The 14,194-nt window shown below is 51.5% G+C and overlaps 1 pseudogene; it reads left to right on the top strand.

Annotated features, from left to right (window-relative positions):
- The first annotated feature begins 5,326 nt into the window (after positions 1-5,326).
- LOC148382106 (janus kinase and microtubule-interacting protein 3-like) lies at positions 5,327-13,303 on the top strand (annotated as a pseudogene).
- The last annotated feature ends 891 nt before the right edge of the window (positions 13,304-14,194 follow it).

Here is a 14,194-nt window from a genome sequence, read left to right as displayed (position 1 = left end):
GCACTGAACAACATTATGCCGCACTGAACAACATTATGCCGCACTAAACAACACCATGCCGCACTGAACAACACCATCCTGCACTGAACAACACCATCCCGCACTGAACAACACCATGCCGCACTGAACAACATTATGGCGCACTGAACAACATTATGCCGCACTGAACAACACCATGCCGCACTGAACAACACCATGCCGCACTGAACAACACCATGCCGCAATGAACAACACCATCCTGCACTGAACAACACCATGCCGCACTGAACAACACCATGCCGCACTGAACAACACCATTCCGCACTGAACAACACCATGCCGCACTGAACAACACCATCCTGCACTGAACAACACCATCCCGCACTGAACAACACCATGCCGCATTGAACAACACCATCCTGCACTGAACAACACCATCCTGCACTGAACAACACCATGCCGCACTGAACAACACCATGCCGCACTGAACAACACCATGCCGCACTGAACAACACCATGCCGCACTGAACAACATTATGCCGCACTGAACAACATTATGTCGCACTGAACAACACCATGCCGCACTGAACAACACCATGCCGCACTGAACAACATTATGCCGCACTGAAAAACACCATGCCGCACTGAACAACACCATCCCGCACTGAACAACACCATGCCGCATTGAACAACACCATGCCGCACTGAACAACACCATGCTGCACTGAACAACATTATGCTGCACTGAACAACACGATCCTGCATTGAACAACACCATGCCGCACTGAACAACACCATCCTGCACTAAACAACACCATCCTGCACTGAACAACACCACCCCGCACTGAACAACACGATCCCGCATTGAACACCATCCCGCACTGAACAACACCATGCCGCACTGAACAACACCATTCCGCACTGAACAACACCATGCCGCACTGAACAACACCATGCCGCACTGAACAACACCATGCCGCACTGAACAACATTATGCCGCACTGAACAACACCATGCCGCACTGAACAACACCATCCCGCACTGAACAACACCATGCCGCATTGAACAACACCATGCCGCACTGAACAACACCATCCTGCACTGAACAACACCATCCCGCACTGAACAACATTATGGCGCACTGGACAACATTATGCCGCACTGGACAACATTATGCCGCACTGAACAACACCATGCCGCACTGAACAACACCATGCCGCACTGAACAACACCATGCCGCACTGAACAACACCATGCCGCACTGAACAACATTATGCCGCACTGAACAACACCATGCCGCACTGAACAACACCATGCCGCACTGAACAACACGATCCCGCATTGAACAACACCATCCTGCACTGAACAACACCATGCCGCACTGAACAACACCATGCCGCACTGAACAACACCATTCCGCACTGAACAACACCATGCCGCACTGAACGACACCATCCTGCACTGAACAACACCATCCCGCACTGAACAACACCATGCCGCATTAAACAACACCATGCCGCACTGAACAACACCATCCTGCACTGAACAACACCATGCCGCACTGAACAACACCATGCCGCACTGAACAACACCATGCCGCACTGAACAACATTATGCCGCACTGAACAACATTATGCCGCACTAAACAACATTATGTCGCACTGAACAACACCATGCCGCACTGAACAACACCATGCTGCACTGAACAACATTATGCCGCACTGAACAACACGATCCCGCATTGAACAACACCATCCCGCAGTGAACAACACCATGCCGCATTGAACAACACCATGCCGCACTGAACAACACCATGCTGCACTGAACAACATTATGCTGCACTGAACAACACGATCCTGCATTGAACAACACCATGCCGCACTGAACAACACCATCCTGCACTGAACAACACCATGCCGCACTGAACAACACCATGCCGCACTGAACAACATTATGCCGCACTGAAAAACACCATGCCGCACTGAACAACACCATCCCGCACTGAACAACACCATGCCGCATTGAACAACACCATGCCGCACTGAACAACACCATGCTGCACTGAACAACATTATGCTGCACTGAACAACACGATCCTGCATTGAACAACACCATGCCACACTGAACAACACCATCCTGCACTGAACAACACCATCCTGCACTGAACACCACCACCCCGCACTGAACAACACGATCCCGCATTGAACAACACCATCCCGCACTGAACAACACCATGCCGCACTGAACAACACCATTCCGCACTGAACAACACCATGCCGCACTGAACAACACCATGCCGCACTGAACAACACCATGCCGCACTGAACAACACCATGCCGCACTGAACAACATTATGCCGCACTGAACAACACCATGCCGCACTGAACAACACCATCCCGCACTGAACAACACCATGCCGCATTGAACAACACCATGCCGCACTGAACAACACCATCCTGCACTGAACAACACCATCCCGCACTAAACAACACCATGCCGCACTGAACAACATTATGGCGCACTGGACAACATTATGCCGCACTGAACAACACCATGCCGCACTGAACAACACCATGCCGCACTGAACAACATTATGCCGCACTGAACAACACCATGCCGCACTGAACAACACCATGCCGCACTGAACAACACCATGCCGCACTGAACAACACGATCCCGCATTGAACAACACCATCCTGCACTGAACAACACCATGCCGCACTGAACAACACCATGCCGCACTGAACAACACCATTCCGCACTGAACAACACCATGCCGCACTGAACAACACCATCCTGCACTGAACAACACCATCCCGCACTGAACAACACCATGCCGCATTGAACAACACCATGCCGCACTGAACAACACCATCCTGCACTGAACAACACCATGCCGCACTGAACAACACCATGCCGCACTGAACAACACCATGCCGCACTGAACAACATTATGCCGCACTGAACAACATTATGCCGCACTAAACAACATTATGTCGCACTGAACAACACCATGCCGCACTGAACAACACCATGCTGCACTGAACAACATTATGCCGCACTGAACAACACGATCCCGCATTGAACAACACCATCCCGCAGTGAACAACACCATGCCGCATTGAACAACACCATGCCGCACTGAACAACACCATGCTGCACTGAACAACATTATGCTGCACTGAACAACACGATCCTGCATTGAACAACACCATGCCGCATTGAACAACACCATGCCGCACTGAACAACACCATCCTGCACTGAACAACACCATGCCGCACTGAACAACATTATGCCGCACTGAACAACACCATGCCGCACTGAACAACACCATGCCGCACTGAACAACACCATGCCGCACTGAACAACACCATGCCGCAATGAACAACACCATCCCGCACTGAACAACACCATGCCGCATTGAACAACACCATGCCGCACTGAACAACACCATCCCGCACTGAACAACACCACCCCGCACTGAACAACACGATCCCGCATTGAACAACACCATCCCGGACTGAACAACACCATGCCGCACTGAACAACACCATTCCGCACTGAACAACACCATGCCGCACTGAACAACACCATGCCGCACTGAACAACACCATGCCGCACTGAACAACACCATGCCGCACTGAACAACATTATGCCGCACTGAACAACACCATGCCGCACTGAACAACACCATCCCGCACTGAACAACACCATGCCGCATTGAACAACACCATGCCGCACTGAACAACACCATCCTGCACTGAACAACACCATCCCGCACTGAACAACACCATGCCGCACTGAACAACATTATGGCGCACTGAACAACATTATGCCGCACTGAACAACACCATGCCGCACTGAACAACACCATGCCGCACTGAACAACACCATGCCGCACTGAACAACATTATGCCGCACTGAACAATATTATGCCGCACTGAACAACACCATGCCGCACTGAACAACACCATGCCGCACTGAACAACACCATGCCGCACTGAACAACACGACGTCGCACTGAACAACACGACGCCGCACAGAACAACACGACGCCGCACAGAATAACACAATACCGCACAGAACAACACAATACCGCACAAACAGTTTTAGATAATATTACGTCGCAGTCATGTGACGCGGACATGACGTCAATAGGCGGAACTCACGGCAAAATTATAATCCGTGGGCGTGGCTTGCAACAGGAAGTAGGAAAGCGGCAGTTCTGGCAAACAAGACACAGCTGTTAGTAACACGATGACTAACAAGGCAAATATTTTTGTTTTCAGCTTGCAACTTGACCGTCTAGAGCGTACAAGGTAATTACAACTGTTTTTTTTTAGCCCTGAAAAGCGAGGGAGTGTGGCGTTTGGGAGGAATGTCGAACTCGGCGTCTGCTTCCAGCCACAGACGCCAAATTTCGACGATTATTTCGACTGGTCAACGGTTGTAAATTATTGCGTTGACTAAAAACTTTATTTAACTCTACTCTTAACTTTGCCGTTTCAGATATGCGGGTATTACACCGCGGAAATGACGTCAATAGGCTGAACTCTCGCCAAAATTCAAATCTGTGGGCGCAATGGCCTTGAGCGAGACACCGGATACAAACACGACGATTATCAACAGAAATATCTTTATTTTCCGCTTGCAAGTGGACCGTCTAGAGCGTACACGGTAAGTACAACTCATTGTGTTTAAAAAGATTTACGTTTGTGTAGTTTGCGTTGCGTTGTATCTGTGAATGTTGGTTGAGGCTAAATGTTAATGTTTAATTTCATTCCTTTAGGTTCCACGGTGTTTGTTGGCTGTATGTTTTCCACTGCAAGAAGAGGCTCGTATCATTGACCAGCAGGAGCTACAATGGTGAGTACCCCTTTCGTCTTCCATTTATGTTAAACACTTCCTATTTCATGTCTAACAGTACTCGATTTAACAAATAACCATAAATAAATACAGTGTGGGCAGTCACGTTAACATATGTGATTATCCTGCCTAATATGTTTATCACAAATATGTCACTAATCACTAATATGTTTATTTGTTTATCACAACACCTTTGGACCTTCAGCAATCGATTATTTACCTTCATCTACATAGAGACAGAACGATGGTGTCTTAAACATCTCATTCATTTCACCAAATAACTTCACGCAGGTGGATAACGGCCGTCTCGGTCACGCTATGTTGCGTGATGCAGTTTTGAAGAACCAAATGCATTTATTCAATGAATAAGTCAAGCTAGTTCTATGTTTATGATGTTGTAAGTTACGGTACCGATTGAAGTTGAGTTCGAAGCCAGTGGAAAACAGCGCTGCGTTTGTGCTCTCCAGGTACAAATGTTGTGATCTCTGACTGACGACCGGGCGAGACTCGAGTAAGAGATGTCCAAACGAGCTCCGGCAGGGCGGGCCAAGGCGGAGCGAACGGACGCCCTTCAGGCCGCCAATGACGAGCTGAGAACCAAACTGATGGACGTCCAGTTAGAACTTCAGCAGGAGAAGAACAAGGTGAAAACCTCAACAGACAGACACTGCCTGCCTCCCTGCCTGCCTCCCTGCCTGCCTCCCTGCCTGCCTCCCTCCCTCCCAGTTTTCCCGATGTAGATTAGACATGCGTGTGCCATGACTGTGTCAGCCTACATCAACAAATGCACCGAGGACGTCAGCACCACTAAGAATATCATCACCCGGGGCAACCAACGACCCTGGATGACTGAGGAGGTACGTCAAACGCTACGAGCGCGGAACTCTGCCTTCAAGTCTGGCGACAAGGAGACACTGAGGACAGCGAGAGCCAACTTGAACCGTGCCATCAGGATAGCGAAGCGAGACCGCAGTCGAAAATTTCAGGATCGTTTCCACGACGTCAAAAACATCAGGAGTATGTGGCAAGGCATACGGGCGATTACAGACTACAACTCACCCTCCCCCCCCCCGGTGGGTGTAGTTGATGCTGACTTTCTAAATGGTCTAAATAACTTCTTTGGGAGGTTCGAGGCACTAAACGGCACTCCAGCAGTTAAAACTGTCCCCCATCAGGAAGAGGAGGTACTCTGCCTTGACTCCGCCGATGTGTTGAAGACCCTGAGGAGAGTCAACCCCTGTAAGGCCCCTGGCCCCGACAACATTCCTGGGCGTGTGTTCAGGGAATGTGCAAGTCATCTGGCTGGGGTCATCACAGACATTTTTAACACCTCGCTGGGCCAAGCCACAGTGCCGGCGTGCTTTAAGACTGCCTCCATCATTCCGGTGCCGAAGAAACCTCAAATCACCTCATTTAATGATTACCGGCCTGTTGCACTGACTCCGGTTATGATGAAGTGCTTCGAAAGGCTGCTTAAAGGTCACATCGTTTCCAGACTCCCCCTATTATTTGACCCGTTCCAGTTTGCCGACCGGCAAAACCGCTCCACTCAGGACGCCATCTCCTCCGTTCTTCACCTGAGCCTGGCTCACCTGGAGGAGAAGAACACCCATGTGCGGAGGCTGTTCCTGGACTTCAGCTCAGCGTTTAACACCATCATCCCACAGCATCTGGTAGGAAAATTGGAACACCTGGGCTTCAACACCCCCCTTCGCAACTGGCTGCTAGACTTCCTCACCAACAGACCTCAGTCAGTCCGGGTCGGACAGAACACCTCTGATGTCATCACCCTCAGCACAGGCTCCCTTCAGGGCTGCGTCCTGAGCCCCCTGCTGTGCACCCTGATGACACACGACTGCGTCCTCAGGTTCACCACCAATCACATCGTGAAGTCAGCAGACGACACAACGGTGGTGGGGCTCATCAGAGACAACAACGACCTGGACTACAGAGAGGAGGTGGAGCAGCTGGTGGGCTGGTGCAGAGAAAACAGCCTGATCCTGAATGAGGAGAAGATGAAGGAGATCATCGTCGACTTCAGGAAAAAACAGCCTCACCACGCTCCACTGATCATCAACAGCTCAGCTGTGGAGGTGGTCAGCACCACCAAATTCCTGGGGGTCCACATCACAGAAGACCTCACCTGGACTATGAACACTACGGCACTGGTCAAGAGGGCACAGAAGCGCTTGTACTTCCTGCGGAGGATGAGGAGAGCCCACCTGCCCCCACCCATCATGAGGACGTTCTACAGGAGCACCATAGAGAGCATTCTGACAAGCTGTCTCTCTGTGTGGTGTGGAGGCTGCACCGCCTCCGATTGGAAGAACGTGAGGAGAGTGGTGAGGACAGCAGAGAGGATCATAGGGGCTCCTCTTCCCTCCATTCAGGACATTTCATCTCAGCGCTGCATGTCCCGTGCCCGTAACATCATCAATGACCCATCACACCCCCACCATGGACTGTTCTCCCTGCTGCCCTCTGGGAAGAGGTTTGCAGCATCCGCTGCAGGTCCACCAGGTTCTGCAACAGCTTTTTCCCTGCTGTCATCAGACTGTTGAACACTAGAACTGTTGAGCTCTAAACTGAACTCTGCATCACACATTCACAGAACTGTACTTTATGACACTACGGACCTCTATCTTGCACTATCTCGCACTACCAACTTTACTGAACTTGTATAAACCCTTTAAATAGAAGTTTAATACATGGTTTAGCATTCCTCTGCACACTCTTGAATACTGTTTTGCCTACTTGCACTATTGCATAATTATCACTGCTGCACTTTATACTTATTTTTAATATATATATATATATATATATAGTATATATGTATATATATATATTTTCATAGGATATGTTACTTCTATTCAACTGCAATATCACTACTTTGTTGTAAGACGTATGCAACGGAATTTCGTTTTGTATGCACCATGTGCAGACAAGATGACAATAAAGTTTGTCTAAGTCTAAGTCATGTCAGGTCAGCTGTCTGGAGAGAGAGAGAAGTCAGGACCTGCGGGCGGAGCACCACCGTGCCACCGCCGCCATGACGGAACTCAAAAGCAAACTCCATGAGGAGAAGCAGAAAGAGTTAGCCATTACCAGGGAGACATTACTGCGGCAGCATGAAATGGAGCTGATGAGAGTGATCAAAATCAAAGATGGAGAGATCCAGCGACTGAATGCCTTGGTCCTCAGCCTGAGGGACGGCTCCATGGACAAGGTGATCCGCTCTATCCGTGTCTGACTATCCGCACGCCACGTCGGGCTTCGATGCGGCCGCTACCGTATTGTGTAGCTTGTCCCCAGTAAGCGTCGCGGCGCTCCGTTGCGGTCTCAACGGCCCGGTGTGGCGCAATGTCTGCTCAGGTGAGGAGGGGGGGCGCTTTGCTGGCGGAGGTGGAGGAGACGCGGCGGTGTCGGGAGACCGAGCGGTGTCGCCTCCACCAGGAGCGCGGAAGAAGCCCTGGCAGCGGCCCAGCAGGCCTGGCAGTCCCGAGCGGCCGAGCTCCGATCGGCTCATCACCAGCATCGGGAGGAGCTGAGCCGAACCAAGAGAGACTGCGAGAGGGAGATCCGCCGACTGGTAGGACTGATCAGATGCGCGGTGCGTGGCTATGTTCCCAATTTCGTTGTATACCTGCAGTGCAATGACACCTAAGGCATTCTATTCTATTCTATTTCACAAGAAGAAAATGTCCGGTTGCTCGCTTCGCTTTTGTCACAGCAAAGGTGTTCTAGTCGATTCAAGAAAAAAATTGGCCGGTTGCTCTCTTTGTTTTTGTCACAATTCTGGCAAATGAGTTTGCCCGCCTGCCTGAGCGCTCCCCGTTTGTACATCCAGACGGATGAGATCAAGCTGAAAGACAGAGCGGTTAGTGTTTTGGATGAAGCCCTGGGGCCGGCCACGTCCACCGCCTTCAGCTGCAGACTCAGGCTGCCGAGCAGCAGATCGCTGCCCTGAGGGATTCCCAAAGGGCGGGCCTAAACTACCCTGGAAGTGGGGTCAACGCCGCTACTAGCAATCCTCTTCATTGCGTAAGCCACCTCATCACACACTTGCAGTACGCATGACTTAGTTCGTTGCTGGAGGAAGGTAGCACAAAAACAGTTTTGAACTTTGAACGAGTGCTTGTGTGTGTGTGTTGCGGGGCGTTTTCAGTCTCAGGAGGATCGGGACACGCGACGGTTTCATCTGAAAATCGCTGAGCTCAGCGCAGTCATCAGGAAACTGGAGGATCGAAACGCCCTGCTTTCTGAAGAGCGCAATGAACTGGTAATTTATTGACGGCACGCTTGAAGGTTTGCGCTACGTTTGATGCGCGCCATCCAGCGAGGCACCCATTGCGCTTGCTTATTAGTTGAGCGGCGCGGCGAGTCGGTTGCCGGGTAGATGTCTTTTATTGGGAGCCAAAGCCACGATTCCGTTCAAACCGATGCAAAAGGAATGGATACGTTCTGGCCCGCGTGTTGTGCGTCTTTCACATCCCGCACTTCATGCTTGCAGCTAAAGCGACTGAGAGAAACAGAAAGCCAGTTTCTGCCACTCCTGTACAAAAACAAACGCCTGAGCAGGAAGAATGAAGAACTCTCGCTGGTGCTGTGTCGCCTTGAAAACAAAGTGCGCTTTGTCACCCAGGAGAACGAGGAGATGGCAAGCTTGGTAAGTCGACGCGGACAACGGCGGCGTGCCAACAGAGTCCACTGCATTTGTGTTCCACAGAGAAGGCCTAGTTCGCTCAATGACCTGGACCGCGGTTGCGGCCAGCAGGACGGTGAAATGGAGTTCCTTCAAGTTGTGGAGCAGCGGCACATCATCGACGACTTGTCCAAGGTCCTCAGGCAGGCGACTCGGTGCACGTACGGCAGCGCCGCGCTCGCTCGCTGTCGCCAGGAAACCTTTTCCGTCCAAAGCTTGGCCGGCGGCCGCCATCCAAAAAATTGGCCCCTTAAATTCCGACCTTTCAAGCAGGAGCATTGTGCGCACGCGTTTGAACACGCTTTAGACTTGTTTTGCCGTTTTCAGCAGCTCAAAGCTCCCGTTTTGTCAGCGCCTTTGCCACTCGCTGTGCGCTGAAAACGACGGACTTGCCCGGCTGCTCAGCCCGTCAACCATGAGCCGCGAGCGCGACGTCATTGTCCGTAGGCAGCTAGTGGCAAAATGCACCCTGTTAGAGTTGCGCTCGCTCCAACTTATTTTGCAAGAACCACACGGGAGACAAGTAAGTTCTTTTGGACACCTGCAGGTGGAGAGTCCATCCGTTGTACGAATGAAGTCTGACTCTCGGCTCCTGCACGAGCATTTTAATTAAGAGAAACAGGGTGGGTGTAAGAGTGGATTGAATAGAGGAAGCCCTTGACCTCTAGTCAAAACATAGCAAGGGGTGTTTTACGACTTTGTGTAGGAAGGGATAAGCGATAGGGATAAATAAGGGATAAATAATATTATTTATTACAGGTCGCAGTCAAAGTCAAAGCAACACAATGATACGATAAAGATAATCTGGAAAACCCTGACACACCCTGTAGTTGTCACTTTTGGAAAAGACGAGCGTCCCTCCAATCATCGCCGGTGACGTGTTTTTCAGGCTCTGGAGACAGGAGCTCATGTCAGAAATGTCATTGTGAGTCGCGTTTGTTTCTGCGCCGGAGCCGTTCGTTCCCTTTGCATCCAAAGAATCTCAAAGGCGGATTATTTGTGTCGACAGGAGAGAGATTTGCTGCTACGATACCGACGTCGAGAATCTCTGAGGAGGAACAAAGCGTGAGGTCCTGCAAGGTGAGTCTGTTTGTTTGCGGCTGCTTGGTGTTGCGCAAGATGAAATGGCCTTTTTCTCGCTATCGTTCCTCTCGTCGATTCATCGTGAGGTGTCGCTTCAGTTTGTTCAGAGAGATGTTTGCTTCCGCGCCCGCAGGTCATCGAAACATTTTACGGCTACGACGAAGACGTGTTGGTGGACTCGGACGGATCGTCCTTGTCTTTTCACACCGACAGAACCCCCGACACGGAACCCGAAGAGGTAGCCCGCCATTTCTGCCAGCGTATTGGCACCAAACATTCCTCTTCAGCCTGGAATCGGACTCGTCTTTGCGTCGCGGGTGCTTTGTCGCCGGTCTGACTGATTCTGGTACTAGTGCTGTGTTGCATTGGTGTGTGCATGAAGAGGCGGAGCTTCGCTACCGCCAGCTGACGCAAGAATATCAAGCGCTGCAACGAGCCTACGCTCTGCTAGCCCAGACCAGCGAAAGGGGACTACGACGCCGAGAAGGAGATCAAGGTGGCGCCCCTTCCCGCAACCCCCGGCCGGGTCGCAGCCTCCCCGTTCTCACCCAGCCTCGGGTGTTCTCTGGTCTGAAAGGAGGAGGAGGAGCCTCCCTCCTCCTCCTTTCAGACCAGAGAAAAGCTGATGGTAGAAATGGGTCACTATCAAAGCAGAGTAGCAGATCTGGAGTCAGCGCTGAAGCAACAAGGACAGGTAAGCTCATCAATGAGCACACCTTTTTCTCAGACAAAATAGCTACATTCTTCAGTCACTCATCCGTCTGGCATTACTGGACCAACCCCCCCCCCCCGAACGTGGCTGGGAAAATGCGGAGAAAAGCAAATGTCATTTTCCAGTCAACCAAAGAATTTGTGGATGAAAATGACACAACATTCCAAAGCTGTCCACGCGTTTGTCTCTTCTAGAATGTCAAGTGGGTGGAGGAGAAGCAGCTGCTGCGTCAGAGCAATCAGCAGTTGGCCGAAAAGGTGACGGAAAGAAAGGCGCTGGGCGGAGTCGCTTGGCGTCACACCTGTCGGGAAGCCCCGCAGATGAGGTCTGACTGTCTTTTCAGGTCAGGCGGATGGAGGCGGAAGAAGCGCGTCTGAAAGAGCACATCCAGGATATCCGAGACCAAAACGAACTGCTTGAGTTCCGCATCCTGGAGCTGGAGGTGGGAAGACTCGCACAAGCGTGTTGAGGCCAGAGATGTGACGGACGGACGGACGGACGGACGGACGGATGCATGCCTCTGCCTTTCAGGAGAGGGAGTGGCGCTCCCCCGTCTTGAAGTTTCTGCAAGTCCGTTTCCCAGACGGCCTCAGCCCTTTGCAGATCTACTGCGAGGCCGAGGGCGTGAGCGTACGTAAGGCGTCCCTCGCAACCCTAACCTTAACCCGAGGTCCCAGAACACCTTACATTGCTCCTTGCGCCTTTCCCCCGGACATCGTCATCAGTGATCTGATGAAGAAGCTGGACATCCTGGGCTATAACGCCGTAAGTGTATGTCGAACTCCTTATGTTCGCACTCCACGAGACTCGGCGGCTCAAATGTGACTTTTGGAAGGCTTTGCGCTGAAAGAAGCTTGTTGACGCTGTGCCTTTGGGCTCTTGCAGAATCTCACCAACGAGGAGCAGGTGGTCGTGATTCACGCCAGGACCCTTCTCACCCTAGCCGAGAAGGTAACGCGCACGTCCACGCACGCTCTCGCATTCTGCTTATGTGACAGCAGCCTTTCCTCAGTGGTTAGAATACATCAAAGTGACCAAGTCAGCACTTCAACAGAAGATGTTGGACATTGAAAGTGAGAAGGTAGACAGACACGCGACATCAGCCAAGGGGAACTCCGGCAATGTGCCCCAACAATTCTGACCTTGAGCTGTGCTAGGATATGTTCTGCAAGCAGAAGGGCTACCTGGATGAAGAGTTGGACTTCAGGAAGTGTTCCATGGACCAGGCTCATAAGGTAAGCCGTCCTCAAATCTCCCGCCGGACCACTGATGGACGAGGATTGCGGCCCAGAGGATCCTGGAGCTGGAGGCCATGTTGTACGAGGCGCTACCGCAGCGGGACTGCCCCGCCACGGACGGCGAAAAAGCCAGCCACGCTGGCGTGAATGACGTGCTGACGGCGGATCAGAGAGAAGAGCTTAGGAGCGCCGTGGACCAATGGAAGCGAGCCCTGATGTGCGAGTTGAGGGAGCGCGACGCTTGCATCCTCCAAGAGAGAATGGATCTGCTGCACAGCGCGCAACAGGTAAGGGCCCAAAGCCAGCCCGGCACTTACTTGCACGCTTACTGGCTTTTGAATGCCACTTTCCATTTGTCCGTCCTAGAGGAACAAAGAGCTGAAAGAATTCATCGAAGCTCAGAAGAGACAAATCAAACAATTGGAGGAGAAGTTTCTGTTTCTCTTTCTATTCTTCTCCTTGGCCTTCATTCTGTGGCCCTAACACCAGCTGGTGAGTGAGCTCCAGCGGCACCGCACTCGACACCTCCGATACACTGCCAGCCGGTCTCAGACGTTGGCAGACGCTCCGATGCCAACGTATACCCCCCGCCACGGTGACAGAGGCACCGCGTCACACCGGCGCTCATCCAATCAGAAGGCAGGAAAAGCAAATTCACATGCAGGGCACTTTTGAACCAGAAGAGAGCGCCACAAAAAACGGTTGTTGCCCCAAACGCGCACTAAAAAGGGTCAGAATAACAAGAGTCCCACTGGCCAGCCGGGGCCACCCGTCCAGCTGTTTCTTCAGGGGGGAAAAAAATTGGAGTCACCGGTGAGTACATTTTGCATTTAGCTCTGCTTTTCTGCTTCTGTCTTCAAGTGTGTGGCATCCTGCGATCAAAGAGTCAGCCAACCCCAAAGCGGTTGACCTCAACGTCCCACCACCATGCCTACCAGAGCAGGTGACGTGATGCTTTGGACATCCTTCCGTCTCAGATGCCCAAAAGTACTCTTTGCCACATCTGCGGCAATACGGTGTCTTTTCAAAGGTGCAAATAAATCCAGCGTGGGCGGAACACGCACGTCTTCGGTTTTTCCCGCTTTGTTTGTGTGACAGCTGTTGTGAAAATTTTATACAAATAAAGTTGTATAGTACAGGTTTGGCCAAGCCGCAACTCCCGAACCGCATGCGGCTCTTTTATGTTCATATCACCATTTGTGTGTGTGTGTGTGTGTGGGGGGGGGGGGGGGGGGGGGGGGTTGTGCGTGTTGGCTTCACTTGAGTTCAATTTGGTATTTTGGTCAAAAGCGCATGTGGTGAAATTCCACAAAGTAGGATGGGCAAACACATTTCTTTAAACTATGAGTGTCAATTGGGCTCTCGAAATGGCAGGGAAAAGATGCACAGCAAAACGAAAATACGTAGATGAACACAGGACGTTTTAATCAGAGTGGGAAAGTTTCTATTTTTTGTTGAACGTGATGGCAAACCATTCTGCCTGATATGTCAGACCTCAGCGCATTTCAAAGATTCAAATCTTCAGCGCCATGCACTTCAGCTCACTCCATGCTAACATTGATCAGGCGTCGAACCCGCATCATCATGCTTAAGAGGTGGCCATGCTAACCAGT

Source organism: Syngnathus floridae, chromosome 18 (assembly GCF_059516105.1).
Source record: "Syngnathus floridae isolate MCC-2025c chromosome 18, RoL_Sflo_1.0, whole genome shotgun sequence".
Lineage (NCBI taxonomy): Eukaryota > Metazoa > Chordata > Actinopteri > Syngnathiformes > Syngnathidae > Syngnathus > Syngnathus floridae.
The sequence above is the reverse complement of the archived record's forward strand: the minus strand, read 5'-3'. Positions and strand labels throughout refer to the sequence as shown.